This window comes from Zootoca vivipara, chromosome 1, assembly GCF_963506605.1.
Source record: "Zootoca vivipara chromosome 1, rZooViv1.1, whole genome shotgun sequence".
NCBI classification, from domain to species: Eukaryota; Metazoa; Chordata; class Lepidosauria; order Squamata; family Lacertidae; genus Zootoca; species Zootoca vivipara.
Genome location: NC_083276.1, coordinates 86,328,685 through 86,341,056, shown reverse-complemented (window position 1 = coordinate 86,341,056; position 12,372 = coordinate 86,328,685). Strand labels below are relative to the sequence as shown.

The window sequence follows — 12,372 nt, the reverse complement described above, 5'->3', positions numbered from 1 at the left end:
AGCTTGTGCAAATTCTAGGCAGGGAACCTTGTCTCCTGATGCAGTTTAATCAGCAGTTTAATCAGCATTAAGTATCCCCCTTGCAAACCACAATGCCTTCTCTTACCGTTGGGCAATTCCACTCCTGCTTTCAGCCAGCCCTCGGAATTCTCCCAGGCATTTGACAGAGTTATTTGAATCTACTGTTTACAATTTTATCCAGTCCTTCCTCCAAGGAAATCTCTGCCTCCTGTTTTATTTTCACAGCAACCCAGTCAGGTAGGTCATGCCGAAAGATAACAACCAGCCCAAGGTCACTCAGCGAGCTTCAAGGCTGAGTGGGGATTTGAATCTGTGCCTCCCCAGTTCTAGTCTGACACACCATCCACTACACTGTGCTAGTTCTGAAGCGAATGGCAGAACTAATGAAACTGCAATTCAGAGAAAGAAAGCGGAACTAATTAAAGCAAGGCATGCCCCTACAAACAGCAGATTTCAAAATGCAAAGTGATTTTCCATGAGGTGGCAGGACTGAATTATGAAGGTGTTGTTGTTGTTCCTACTATTATTCTTAGGCATTTGAGCTTCACTGCGTGCAACAGACGGTTGGAGATAAATGCACGCTAAAGAGTTGCTGGGAATCCCGCCGTGCGCAGAACCAAATGGATTTACCCTCACCCTCATTTTACTTTATGATCCCAGCACAGAAAAACAATTACCTTCTACACACAAACGCAGCAAGAAGCTGTGCTGCCTGCCTCACAACAAGCTCTCCTGGTAGGAACGTCTGCTGGCACCAGGCCACAGGGTAATTAGAGTGCAGCAAGAGTGATTGCTTCTGGCAGCCTGTCGCAGGGATAGCAGAGATACATCCTTCATGCTGCTAATCCAGCCTTTCAGAGAAACAGGGGCGGGAGCTCTGGCATCCCTGCCAAACGGCTGCACCTGCAGAAAGCTTTGCATTCCTCTTAGGAAGACCCTTGGGGGATTGCCGTTCACCATCCCGCCCATTATACCTTTTCTCCTCACTGAATTTGCTGTCCTAATGACCACTTAGAGCCACTTTAAAGCAAACTGAAAACACATTCGGAGGAGGAGGAGGAAGAAGAGGAGGAGGAAGAGGAGGAAGAGGAGGAGGAGGAGGAGGAGGAGGAGGAGGAGGAGGAGGAGGAGGAAGAGGAAGAGGAAGAGGAGGAAGAAGAAGAAGAAGAAGAAGAAGAAGAAGAAGAAGAAGAAGAAGAAGAAGAAGAAGAAGAAGAAGAAGAAGAAGAAGAAGAAGAAGCTATTGGACCTGTTGATCAAGATGGTATTGGAGTGAAGTTTGAATACAAACCGGATAACTTATTTTTCAGTGTAAATCCCTCCCACAGCAAAGGGAGTTCCATTTCGTTGTTATTATGTCATAAGCTTTCATAGACTTAAATGTAGATGTGCACTCTAGCTTATGCCGCAAAAAAAAACCAGCAGCAGGTACTCTTGACACCCTGTGACAAAACACTCCGTTGATTTGCTACTACAGGATAAAACAGCTAAACCTCTGGAGTTTAAATGAAGCATTAACCATCACTAGCCTTTATGATGGGGATAGATTACAGATAACTAAGTGACAAAAAGTAAATCGAACATGTGGGGAGGTAGTTCCATTAGCACAAAGTTTTCTGGCTGCACAATGGAACTGCAGCTTCCTTTCCACTCTCTGCAGCCCCCAATCTGCTCGGGGTGTGGGTGGGTGTCCCCCAACCATCTGGGAGGGGCCCGGGGGGCATGGGGAAGAGGGGGAGAAGTTTGGTTGCACAAACAGAAATCTTAGCATTAACAGAGCTACTTGGTTGGATGCCTCCCCCAGTCCTCTGTAGCATTTACATATGAAGGCTATGTTAGTTCGTGGTTAAACCAAAACCTGGACATAAACCGGGGGTAACCAGGGTGCTGCCCTCCAGATACTGCTGGACTCCAACACCCATCAGCACCAGCTATCACTGCAATGGTCAAGAATGATGGGAGTTGCAATCTAGCAACATCTGGGGGCTCCACATTGTCTATCCCTGTCATCAGCATTTGATGGAAAGAGAGTTCTGCTGTGTGTTTTTTATAATAATAATAATAAATGTGATTACTCTTGTGAGTTAGGCAATGTTTAGATAACTCTTTCACAGTGGGCTCTGCAATATAGTATTCTGTGCACCAATTTAATCGTAAGTATTTATGTCAAGGGCGTACCCACCATGCGGCAAGTTAGGGCAGCTGCCCTACTCTAGAAGCAGGGCTGGTGGGCGGAGGCGGAGCCCAGCCCAGCGGAGCGCGAGTTCGCCATTCCCGCCGCACCGCACCGCACCCTCCCTCCAGCTCCCCGGCGCGCCCTCAGGCAAGGCCAAGCACGGCGGGGAACCAGGGAGCGCGGCGCGGTGGGCGGGAACGCCGAACTCGCGCTCCGCTGGGCTGGGCTCCGCCTCCGCCCACCAGCCCTGCTGCTAGGGAGGGGCACAGCCCGGCGGAGCGCGAGTTCGCCGTTCCCGCCCACCGCGCTGCGCCCTCCCTCCAGCTCCCCGTCGCGCCCTCTGGCAAGGCCAAGCGCGGCGGGGAACCAGAGAGCGCGGCGCGGCGGGCAGGAACGCTGAACTCACGCTCCGCTGGGCTGGGCTCCGCCTCCGCCCACCAGCCCTGCTGCTAGGGAGGGGCACAGCCCGGCGGAGCGCGAGTTCGCTGTTCCCGCCCACTTTGTGGCCCCTCCCCTTCCGTGCCTTGGCCCCTCCCCTTGCCCCCCCCTAGTTTTGAACCTGGGTACGCCCATGATTTATGTGCCACAGAGCTCTTCTTAGTATACTAGAGCAAATTAACATGGCTGGCCCCTTGGAATCTGTGATTAAGTATTGCAACTTCTTGGTAGACCCCTTGTGAAATCTGAACTCTGCCCCGGAGAATAACTTTTACAGATGCTTAGCAGCACTAGGCTGTGCTGAGATTTTGCAGAGCACATACCATACCGCTGTACTGGGAACCATCTTCTCAGCGCGGAGGATGAATAAAAGGGCACTTTTCTGGACAAGTGCCAACCTGTGTTCTATGCAGCTACAATGCAACTGTACTGGCTCTTTCCTAGGCTGGTATGGTGTGTGTGTACGTATGATTCTTGTAGTGCTCCCAAACCTCACCACCATATTTCAGACTCCTAATTAGACATCCTATCCCAGGTATGCTATTGCCAGGCCAAAGGGATTCTTAATGAAGCACTTGAGCAGAAAACCCCTCTCCCCCCACTCTGAATCCCATCTCATCTAGGAAGCACTGAGGCAGGAATTCAAGGGGGTGGGGGCAAAGCTGTGACCAAACAATGTAGCATCTGTAACAGAGAGTCTATCTTTGGAAAAAGCCATTGGCATTGCCCCATCCATGTGACCAGGCTCAGCTTGGCCCAAATGCATTTGCAAGGGTACTGAAGCAATTGGCCAGTGGCAGAGTGGACCGAGATATTTGGCTCAGCTGAAAGCAAACAAAGCAGTGACTTGCGCTTAAAGGTGACGCATTTCCGAAAGGATACAAACTCTAAACACAAGCCCTGAGTTTTCACTGGTAGCAAGATCTAATATCTCCATTTGCTTGATTTTCACTTGCAAAATCATGAGGTTTTGCCACAAATTTCATATGGGTTTTATGTACCTGAATATTAGAAGTCGTATCCACTACTAAAATTCTCCTTTGTACATACCAGCTTTCATTTTAGGAATAAAAGATAGGAGAATATACCCTCTTTCATAGTTTTAAAGACAAACTTGAACTGGGGGTCCCTTCATGCAGTGAGTTCTGCTGGTACAAAGCGACTGCTCAATCTCAAGCCTCTTGAAGGAGTGCCCATTTGCTCACCCAGTCCAAAGATGCCTCTTGCTTGCTGCACTAAAGTGGTACCTGCTCTGCTCTTTAAAAATGGCAGGGGTGGGTCGTTTGTTGGATCAACATAAAATCATAAAATTGTAGAGTTGGGAGGGATCCAGAGGGTCATCTAGTCCAACCCTCCCAATCTTATCTTGCTTAGCCATGCATACCACCTGCTGTGCCATTGAACCCATGCCATAACAGAAACCGTAAGTCAAGTTCTTCATCCAGCAAGTGGCAGGACAGGTAGCCGGCCGGCCGGGTGTGGGGGTGTGGGCATGAGGGAGTAAACTTTTGATGTGCTCACATGACCATCCAAGATCAACAGCTCAGCCATTTCAGCTGTGTATCTGGCTCCTTACCTACTACATCTGTTAATCCAGTTAATAAAAGATCAAATCCAGACTGCGTCACAACACCCCCAGCTACTTTACAAAAGAAGGAAGCTGCTCTAGCAACCAACTGGCACACTTTTGTTGCGGTAGTCAGGAAGGGAATTAGAGTCTTTTTTCTTATTTATCTACCCCCCACCCCCTTTAAAAGGAAAGACTTGCACATCACTGAGAACTGAACCATCATTGTCTGGAGAGACCTCCCATCCCTCTCTGTCTGTGTCTCTCATGTTAGCATTCTGGCGATGAAGCCACCATCTGTCCTGCCTTGCTCTGACTTCCTCAGCTTCATGCCAGCTTCTCCTGACCACTAGGCACACACTTATTATTGCCGTGCCAGAAACTCTGCATGCAGCTCCATCGCCAAATATGGCAAGAAAAACTGTAAATAAGGAATATTCTGCCTTCGTTCCAGTCCCACCCACCTACCGCTCTGTGCTGGCCATGTTTCCCCCCCCCCTTCTTTCTGACAAAAACTGCAGCTAGACAGAATTCCCAAAGGGGTTGGTTGTGTGTTTCTCCATGCCCCCCCCCAAATTAACAGGATGCATGCAAATACATTGCACACCTGGCCCTTCGTCACTTTGTTACAACAGCTGATAAAAGCAGACTGAACAAATATCTGCCTACATCCCAGCTTGTATCTCTGTATATCCTGGAGTACTTCAGACATTACATAATAAATGGGCAACAGGAAGCAGTAGTAGATTTGCACTTCCTGCTCTTTCTGCTTGCTTGTAGTGTATGAAGAGAAAACTTGACCATTTCTCTCATCCTATCCCTCTCGCCTCCCATGTTATGGAAAAAGGAGATATTGAGAACAGGGAGGGAAGTCTCAGATGGAAAGAAAGTAAGCAAAGCAAAATAAAGTAACGTACTGAGGCTTTCAGTAACCTGACCATGAACTTGCATGGGGATCTGCTCATGGAATCAACCTGGGGAATTGCAAGTATCACAACTGATGATTTAAAATTTGTGTACTTCAATATTTATACCCTGCCACTTTGCACCAAAGCACATCTGGGCAGTCTACAGCCAGATAACAAAAACATATTACAGCAAGAACAACCAAATACTTTGGGGGATGGGGGCTTTGAGAGAGATTACCTGAAATTAAATTTCCTGCAACCAGAAAGTGCTTCTATCCCTAGGCAGAAATTATTTGTCATTGTTCTCCTGCCACTGGCCTCTGCAGCCAAAAGTGGTGAGCAGATCATTGTGCAGTTGGTTTCTGCAGGGTTATGTACAGCCAAATGCACAGGTGAGTCACCTCATGCCCAACACAGCCCTTTGGGCCTCTCTATTTAACCCTAAGAGCTCTGCCCATCTGCCCCCCCCTTTTTTCAGGCCACACCCCTCACTGGCTTCGCACCCTCCTTGAGTGTTTTGGCCTGGCTGGAATGTGCCCTTGATATCTCTTACTTGTCTGGATGGAGGTTAGAGAGGGGTGTGTGAGTGTGAGTAGACATTACCCTAATGTACAAAAATAAAATTCACATTCTTTCTTCTGCCCGCTTTTTTCTCTGGCTTTGCCCACCCCTGGCATGTGACCCTTGAAAGGCTTCCCATAAGGGAACGTGGCCCTCTGGCTGAACAGGGTTCCTCACTCCTGTTGTGACAGGTGCAATTCTACCCTGCCTACTTCTAAAGTGTGTACAGAACTGCAACCTAAATCTATGCACTGTTGGCTTCCCTAACTATGATACTGCTATGGCAATGCTAGCCTAGATCTAAAGTAGATGGGTATAGTCTTACCAGTGTTTCCCAACCAGTGTGCCTCCAGATGTTTTGGGACTACAACTCCCATCATTCCTGACCACTGGTCTTGCTAGCTAGGGATGATGGGAGTTGTAGTCCCAAAACATCTGGAGGCACACTGGTTGGGAAACTCTGGCCTTACTGCAGAGAGGAAATCCTGTTCTCTCCTTTCAAAAACATTTAAAATGAAGAACTCCCTGTTGCCCATATCCTTGAGGAATGAAGTAGAAGTTCCCCAGCTGCGAGAAAAAAGGGGAGTGGGGGGAGGAGAGAGGAGCAAGAACAGTTCTGAATACCAAACCCAACTGGAAGATGAGCCAAGCCTTCCTGAACATATTTTTGGCTCAGTTCATCTGAGTATTTTCCATGAGGCTGCCACGCAGGGACTTTGGCCAGCAATTAAAGGCTCAGCATTAGCAAATACAATCCCAGTTCCCTCCTTTCTGCACATCTTCCACCTTCTGAAACTACAGGAGGCGTGACAAGCAGGGGAAAGCCATAAATACCAAAGATGAAGCAAGGACTCCTTTGAGATTATCACAACCCATCCATTATCATTAATGTTTCCTTGCACATGGGATGAAGTGCTTTGAATGCTAATGACTCCAGGAATGGAAACCTTTGCTAACCTTACAAGGGAATGGAATGGGGTTCTACATGGAAGATGGGCAGTGAAGCTTAGGAACATTTCAGGGTGATATTGTGGGGACTGTGCAGCACAGATGCATAAAATAGGCCTTGATGTTTCTCCATGCCTGAAATTTTATATTGCACATCCATTAGTTGGAGACAGTGCATTAGTTGGAGACAATTCTGCAAATGGGCTGGCAATTTCCAAAGGCTGGGAACAGTCTCTATTAATACTTGGGTCCCTATTTAGATATATTATCCCCCAAACAATCTATCCTTGTTCTGCCCAATGCAATATTTGATTGCATGTGAACATTCTGTTTTCAGTTAAACTGCATCTAAATAACTATTTAAGCACAAAAGCTGTAAGTAGTCAGAGCTCTGCTAAACGCTTTTCACATTTCTACAAAATCAGACAAAGGAGGTTGAGAGGGCCCTGCTTCCATCATGGATAATACAACTCAGTGCCTACACAGTATGGAGAGGAAAGAACTGTCAGGAAGAGGTGGGAGTTTGAGAAAGAGAGATCTGATGCAGCAGTTGTTGCTTTACAGGTAAGAGGCAGAAGTCAGAACTGTCTGTGTCCATCTCAACAGCTACCCTAAGCTACCAAGCTTTGAAGCATAATCCTCAGCATTTATCACCCTTATCACTTCAGACTTTATAAAGGGATGTGTCCCTGTGGCCCTTCAGATGTTGTTGGACTCCAACTCTTATCATCAGCCCCAGCCAGCCTGGCTAATAGGAATGATGGGAGGTGGAGTCCAACAATATCTGAAAGTCCACAGGTTTCCTCTACCCCTGCCTGAAATCTCCAGGCTCATGGTGTACCATGAAGTCTAGATAAAGCAGGTCATAAAGGGTTCTACAATAAGGAACTTTTCAGCGATATGCAACTAGTTGGTTCAAGTAAGAAAGGCAGACTACTAATGTACAAAGGAAAACAAAACATACCAACATGTTCTCTGATATGGAATTGGAGAGTGGGGGGATTGGCTAGGCATTATCAATGCCAACACAATTGCTAGTGGGCTCAAGGGGTTCCTTTATAATACACACAGAGTTCCCATCATCTCAGCACAGAATGGTGATCCACAACCACAGTGGATCATGTGGATCAGATGCCCCTTCTGACATTCATTGGGGATATGCATGCAAGAGCTCTGTGAGAAAATAATATCTGTCTATGAAGCCGCCCAGGAGAAAATATTTTCATCTCCTCCGCACCATCCTTAAACCTGAATGGGAGGGTGAGTATCATACACACTCCCAATAAAAAATAGTAACTCTAAGCATACACAGATAATTTTAGGATTCAATAAATTACATCTGGAGCCAAACAAGCCACAGAGGCCAATATAAATCGCTACATTTCCCAAAGTTGATCCAATTTTCTGCTTGGTTGGTAATTGTGGCGATTTTAAAACATTTCTCAAAACTCTTTCCCCCACCCCCACCCCACAATAAACTGGCACATGCAAAAGAAGCTATAGAGCACGGGTGTCAAACACAAGGCCCGGGGGCCTAATCCGGCCCGCCAGACCTCGTCATGTGGCCCGCGTAGCCGCCACCGACATTAGGCGCTGACAGTAGTTCTGGAGCCTGCGATTGGCCGAGGGTCAAAACCGGGGGCGGGGTTGCAGGCAGAGGCCGGGGCGCTGGAGCCGCGCTGACGGCCTTGGCCAGGGAATTTCAATTTCGAATGAGGCTGAGGGAGGCGGTGGCACAGCGGCCAGACGGGGAAGTGAGATGCAGGAGGAGGAGGAGGAAGCCCGCCGAGGAGGTAGGAAAGCCCTACAGGCGGCGCCGGCAAAGTTGGTGCCAGGATGGAGCAGTGCTGGATTTTTTTTTGCCGAGCTTTGCTGTTGTCTCCGAGAGCGAGTGAGGCGGCACTGGGGAGCCGCCGCCCGCCGCTTCCCTTCCTCTCCTCGGCTGCATCCGGGAGGTGGGCGAGAGAGCGGGTGAAAGGGACGCGGAGTGAGCCTGAGGGGGAAGTAGGCGAAGCGCAACAGCCGCTCTCTTGATGGAGCCGGGTTTCTCTTCCCTCTTCCCCCATTTTCTCCTCATAGACACTCGGGAGGGTGCCCGGCTTTTGCTCTGCCCCCCACCCCCGAGCCGCCCTTTGGCTTCTCAGTTCCGGCGGAGCTGCTCCCCAGGGGGCGGCCGGGAGGGAGGAGGCGGCGACGGCACGGGTTCCTGCTGGAGTCGCCTCGCGGTTTGAGTAGGTGGGAGGGGAAATTTTTTGGGGGGGGGAGGTTTTCAAGCCTCCTCTGCCTGCAGTCCTGGTAGGGAGAGGCGGCGGCGAAGACGACAACAGCGCGGGTGGGGGGAAGAGCAGCTCTGAGGCGAAGATGCACGTCCGCTGGGGCTGCCATTGCCTTCCTCCTCGGGAAATCCGCTGCCCTCCCTCAGCGCGAGGGGAAGGGACTCTGGTGCTGAGGAGGGAGGATGCAAAAGCAAAGCAGGGAGTTGGCGCTGCACCGCATGTTCCTGCCCCTCTCCAAAGCATGGGGTGGGTTGCAGCGTGTGGCATCCTGCCTAGCGGGGTTTGGGTGTGCGCAGAGCGGGAGAGGGAAGCCCTCTTTCCATCTGCAGGTTTTTAATCCCAGCAGTGGCTTTCTCCTTCCTGCCGAAGGTTTAGTTGAGCCCCCCCCCCCCGAAGCCGTCGATCCCCACCTTTTGTTCAAATTTCCCTCGTTTACATCCCCTCCCCCACACACGCCACGACGCAGGAATGTGATCCGCGTGGGGGTGGGAATGAGCTTACATTATTACAAAAAACTAATAATTGAATGCAGTGACAATAATTTATGATAATAAAGAGTGGACACATAGTCCTACAGACACAACCGGCCCTTTGAGGGTGACCAAACTGCTGATGCGGCCCCCAATGAATTTGAGTTTGACACCCCTGCTATAGAGTCTCTGATTCTCTGGAACAGCATCCAACGGGTATCCTTATATACTGAACAATTCAGGCCATAGAATCATCCAACTTATTCATCACTCAGTAAAATTAATAACAATAGGCTTTTGCTGGGTGAGCTAAGCAGAAGCCAAACATTGCTGGTTTCAAAGTCACATGCAGCATTGTTCCCATTCTGCTGCAGTTCTTCTTCACCGAAGACTACATTTTTCACCTTGCTGTCCACTGTGGCAAAATTACATTATTTACACAGTTAATTACGTAAGTTACATTACCATTATGTTATTGCACTCCATTCATTTCAATGTGGGGGGGGGGGAATCAATGTAAATGGAGGGGAAGTAATCAATGATATATCATTTGAGGAAAGAAAGCAACAGCAGCAGCAAATATTAGTTGCACTCTCTGGATTGTTTTCTGTTGTGAACATGGGACGGATAAATAAACCTCAGTCATTTCTGCTCCTCTTTCCTTCTTCGTCAGAATTCTCCAACAGCCCTGTGCACCCCCACCCCTGTGCACACAACAAGGTCTCATCTCTGCTGCTTAGTTAAACACAGTGAACACTTGTTATGCCTTAAGCTTGGGTCCTAGAACAATAGGCAAGTAGGATCCTAAAATGCAACAACTGATTGGCCTGCAGGAAAAGACCAATCAGGCTCCAGGAGGGAAGCAGAATCAGCCAATCAGATGGGACTCATTGTGTAAATAATGTATATAAAAGCCTGAGGTTTGGGGGGCGTTTCATTCACTGTTTCACAAGCTGCAATAAAGAGCATGAAGTCACTACAGGACTCTGAGTATATTTCAACACTCAACCCTATTTTTTTCTGAAAGTTGGTAAGCAAAGAACAACAACAACTCTCCACAGTTCTGGTGGGTAGGGACTTACTTCTGCCCATCGAAATGTAAATGCCAAAGCACTGTCTTCTAAGAAACTGGTCACGATTGCAGCCTGTTCTAGGAGCAGCACGTGTGAGCTCACGCTGAACTACCTGGTACGTCCACCATGTATTCAAGCGTGTGAGCCCACGTGCCCAGCTTTCTCTCTCAGGCAGGAATCCAGATGTTCCTCCATAGCCAGCAAGGATGGGAGGGAAGCCATGCCATTCCAGCCACCTCATCGATAGCTGGAGCACTCGCTCTCGCTCTCAGGCACCTGAAGCATCCTGTCTCTCTGGAACCTATCCCTAAACCTATCACTCAGCCTGAGGACCTGGGTGAGAGACTCTGCAGAAATCTTGGCTTCGCTCTCTGGGCCTTATCATACACATCACTCAGGCACTTCGCAAACATCCGTGCCATCTGTTTCTTGGGCAGGGCCCGCTTGCTGCCCGTGACCTTCAGGCCGTCCAGAAAATGCATCTGTTCCCACCTCTCCCCATTCCTCTTCGTACACTGGCTCTGAGGCAGGCTGCCCGTGACAGTCCGTACTATGCGTGTGGGCAAGGATAGGAGTGATCATGACTTAGCAACTGGGGGGGGGGACCCAAGGCAAAATAAAACACCGTTGCCAAGTTTGTCGAGTGACCTCAGTGGAAACTGGGCCTAGGGAAAGGAACCCACCCTTTTGGTGTCGTCATGGGATTCATCTGGAAAGGGAGCAAGCGGCAGATGATCTCAAGCCAATTTAATTCAGTTGGACACAGAGGTCAAGGCAAAGGGGCTGCCTGGCTAAAAGATGCATTTGCAGTGGCTACTTGCATTAGCAGTTGCTTCCTTATAAATCAAACCAATTTTTGCCCACTAAGGGAAAACTCCAGACTCAACATTAAAAGGACTTTCTGAGCCTTGTATTGTGAGTGTTGCTAATGTGTAATAGGAAGCAGAAGAGGGGAAAGTGTAGGCCTTGCTTTCATATCACAAGCCACTTTTAAACAAAACTGATTTATGCATCACCATGTGAAAATGTTCCATACATTGGTTCACACTGCTATAACCAACACTTGGTTTTCAATAGGGCTGCAGGAAAAAGCCTCCCTCCCCCCCCTTTTACCTGTTCTGTCAGAGTCTTGCTGTACAGCTTTGGGTAGTTATGGTCAGAACAATGGTTTATTCAACCCACTGTCCTGTTTCCAAAGTGTGTTTTAGAGTATTTCTCCCCTTCCCTTACCCGTCAAAGCCATTCATGCCTCCCCTACAATAAAGCCATTCACGCAAAGCCATTCATTCCCAAGCATCTAACAGACTGAGATTTAGGGAGATCCTGAGCACGAAGTTGGCAGTCCACTGATCATCTTTGTTGAACAGCTATTGCCACTTCAGAAAGTATTTAATCCTTTTGGAGCTCTACTTACACTGCCACTATTGGCATCATTCCATACCGGAGAGTTGCACAAAACAAATCTTGTTGCTTTAAAGTTTCTAAAAAAGACAGCCTAATGTATCAACTTCTGTGTTATATGCTCAGCAGTGGAATATCCCGCTGCCTACCCTGTTTCAAAAAGTACCTGAATCTTTGATTTTCCAGAGCCCAACACATAGACTTTTGCAGCTACCTAAATGCAATGTTGTAGCATGTTGCCCATATGTATACTTGTTAACTCTTCTTCATCCCTTTTGTGTCATTCTTCAACCAGTCGACCAACCCCACACAGAAACTCCCCCTTTCAGACTAGTAAGTAGGAAGGCTACTGTTCAATTCTGGCATCTAAGAGAAGAAACTGTGCTCCTTCAAAAGTGTTGTCACAATATGGGAGAGGGCTTGAAGTGGAAACTGCACAGACATTATAACATAGAGGTTTGGTTTTCAAGAACTCTCATTCAAAGACTGAAAGCAGAAATGCTTTGGGATAAGGTGGGGGATTGTGGGATGCC

At 48.4% G+C, this 12,372-nt stretch overlaps 1 protein-coding gene across 12 annotated transcripts in view; it reads right to left on the bottom strand.

The window, feature by feature from the left end:
- TNS1 (tensin 1) overlaps positions 1-12,372 on the bottom strand; it is a 183,103-nt gene that overhangs the window by 76,745 nt on the left and 93,986 nt on the right. The gene's annotated exons all lie outside the window — the stretch shown is intronic.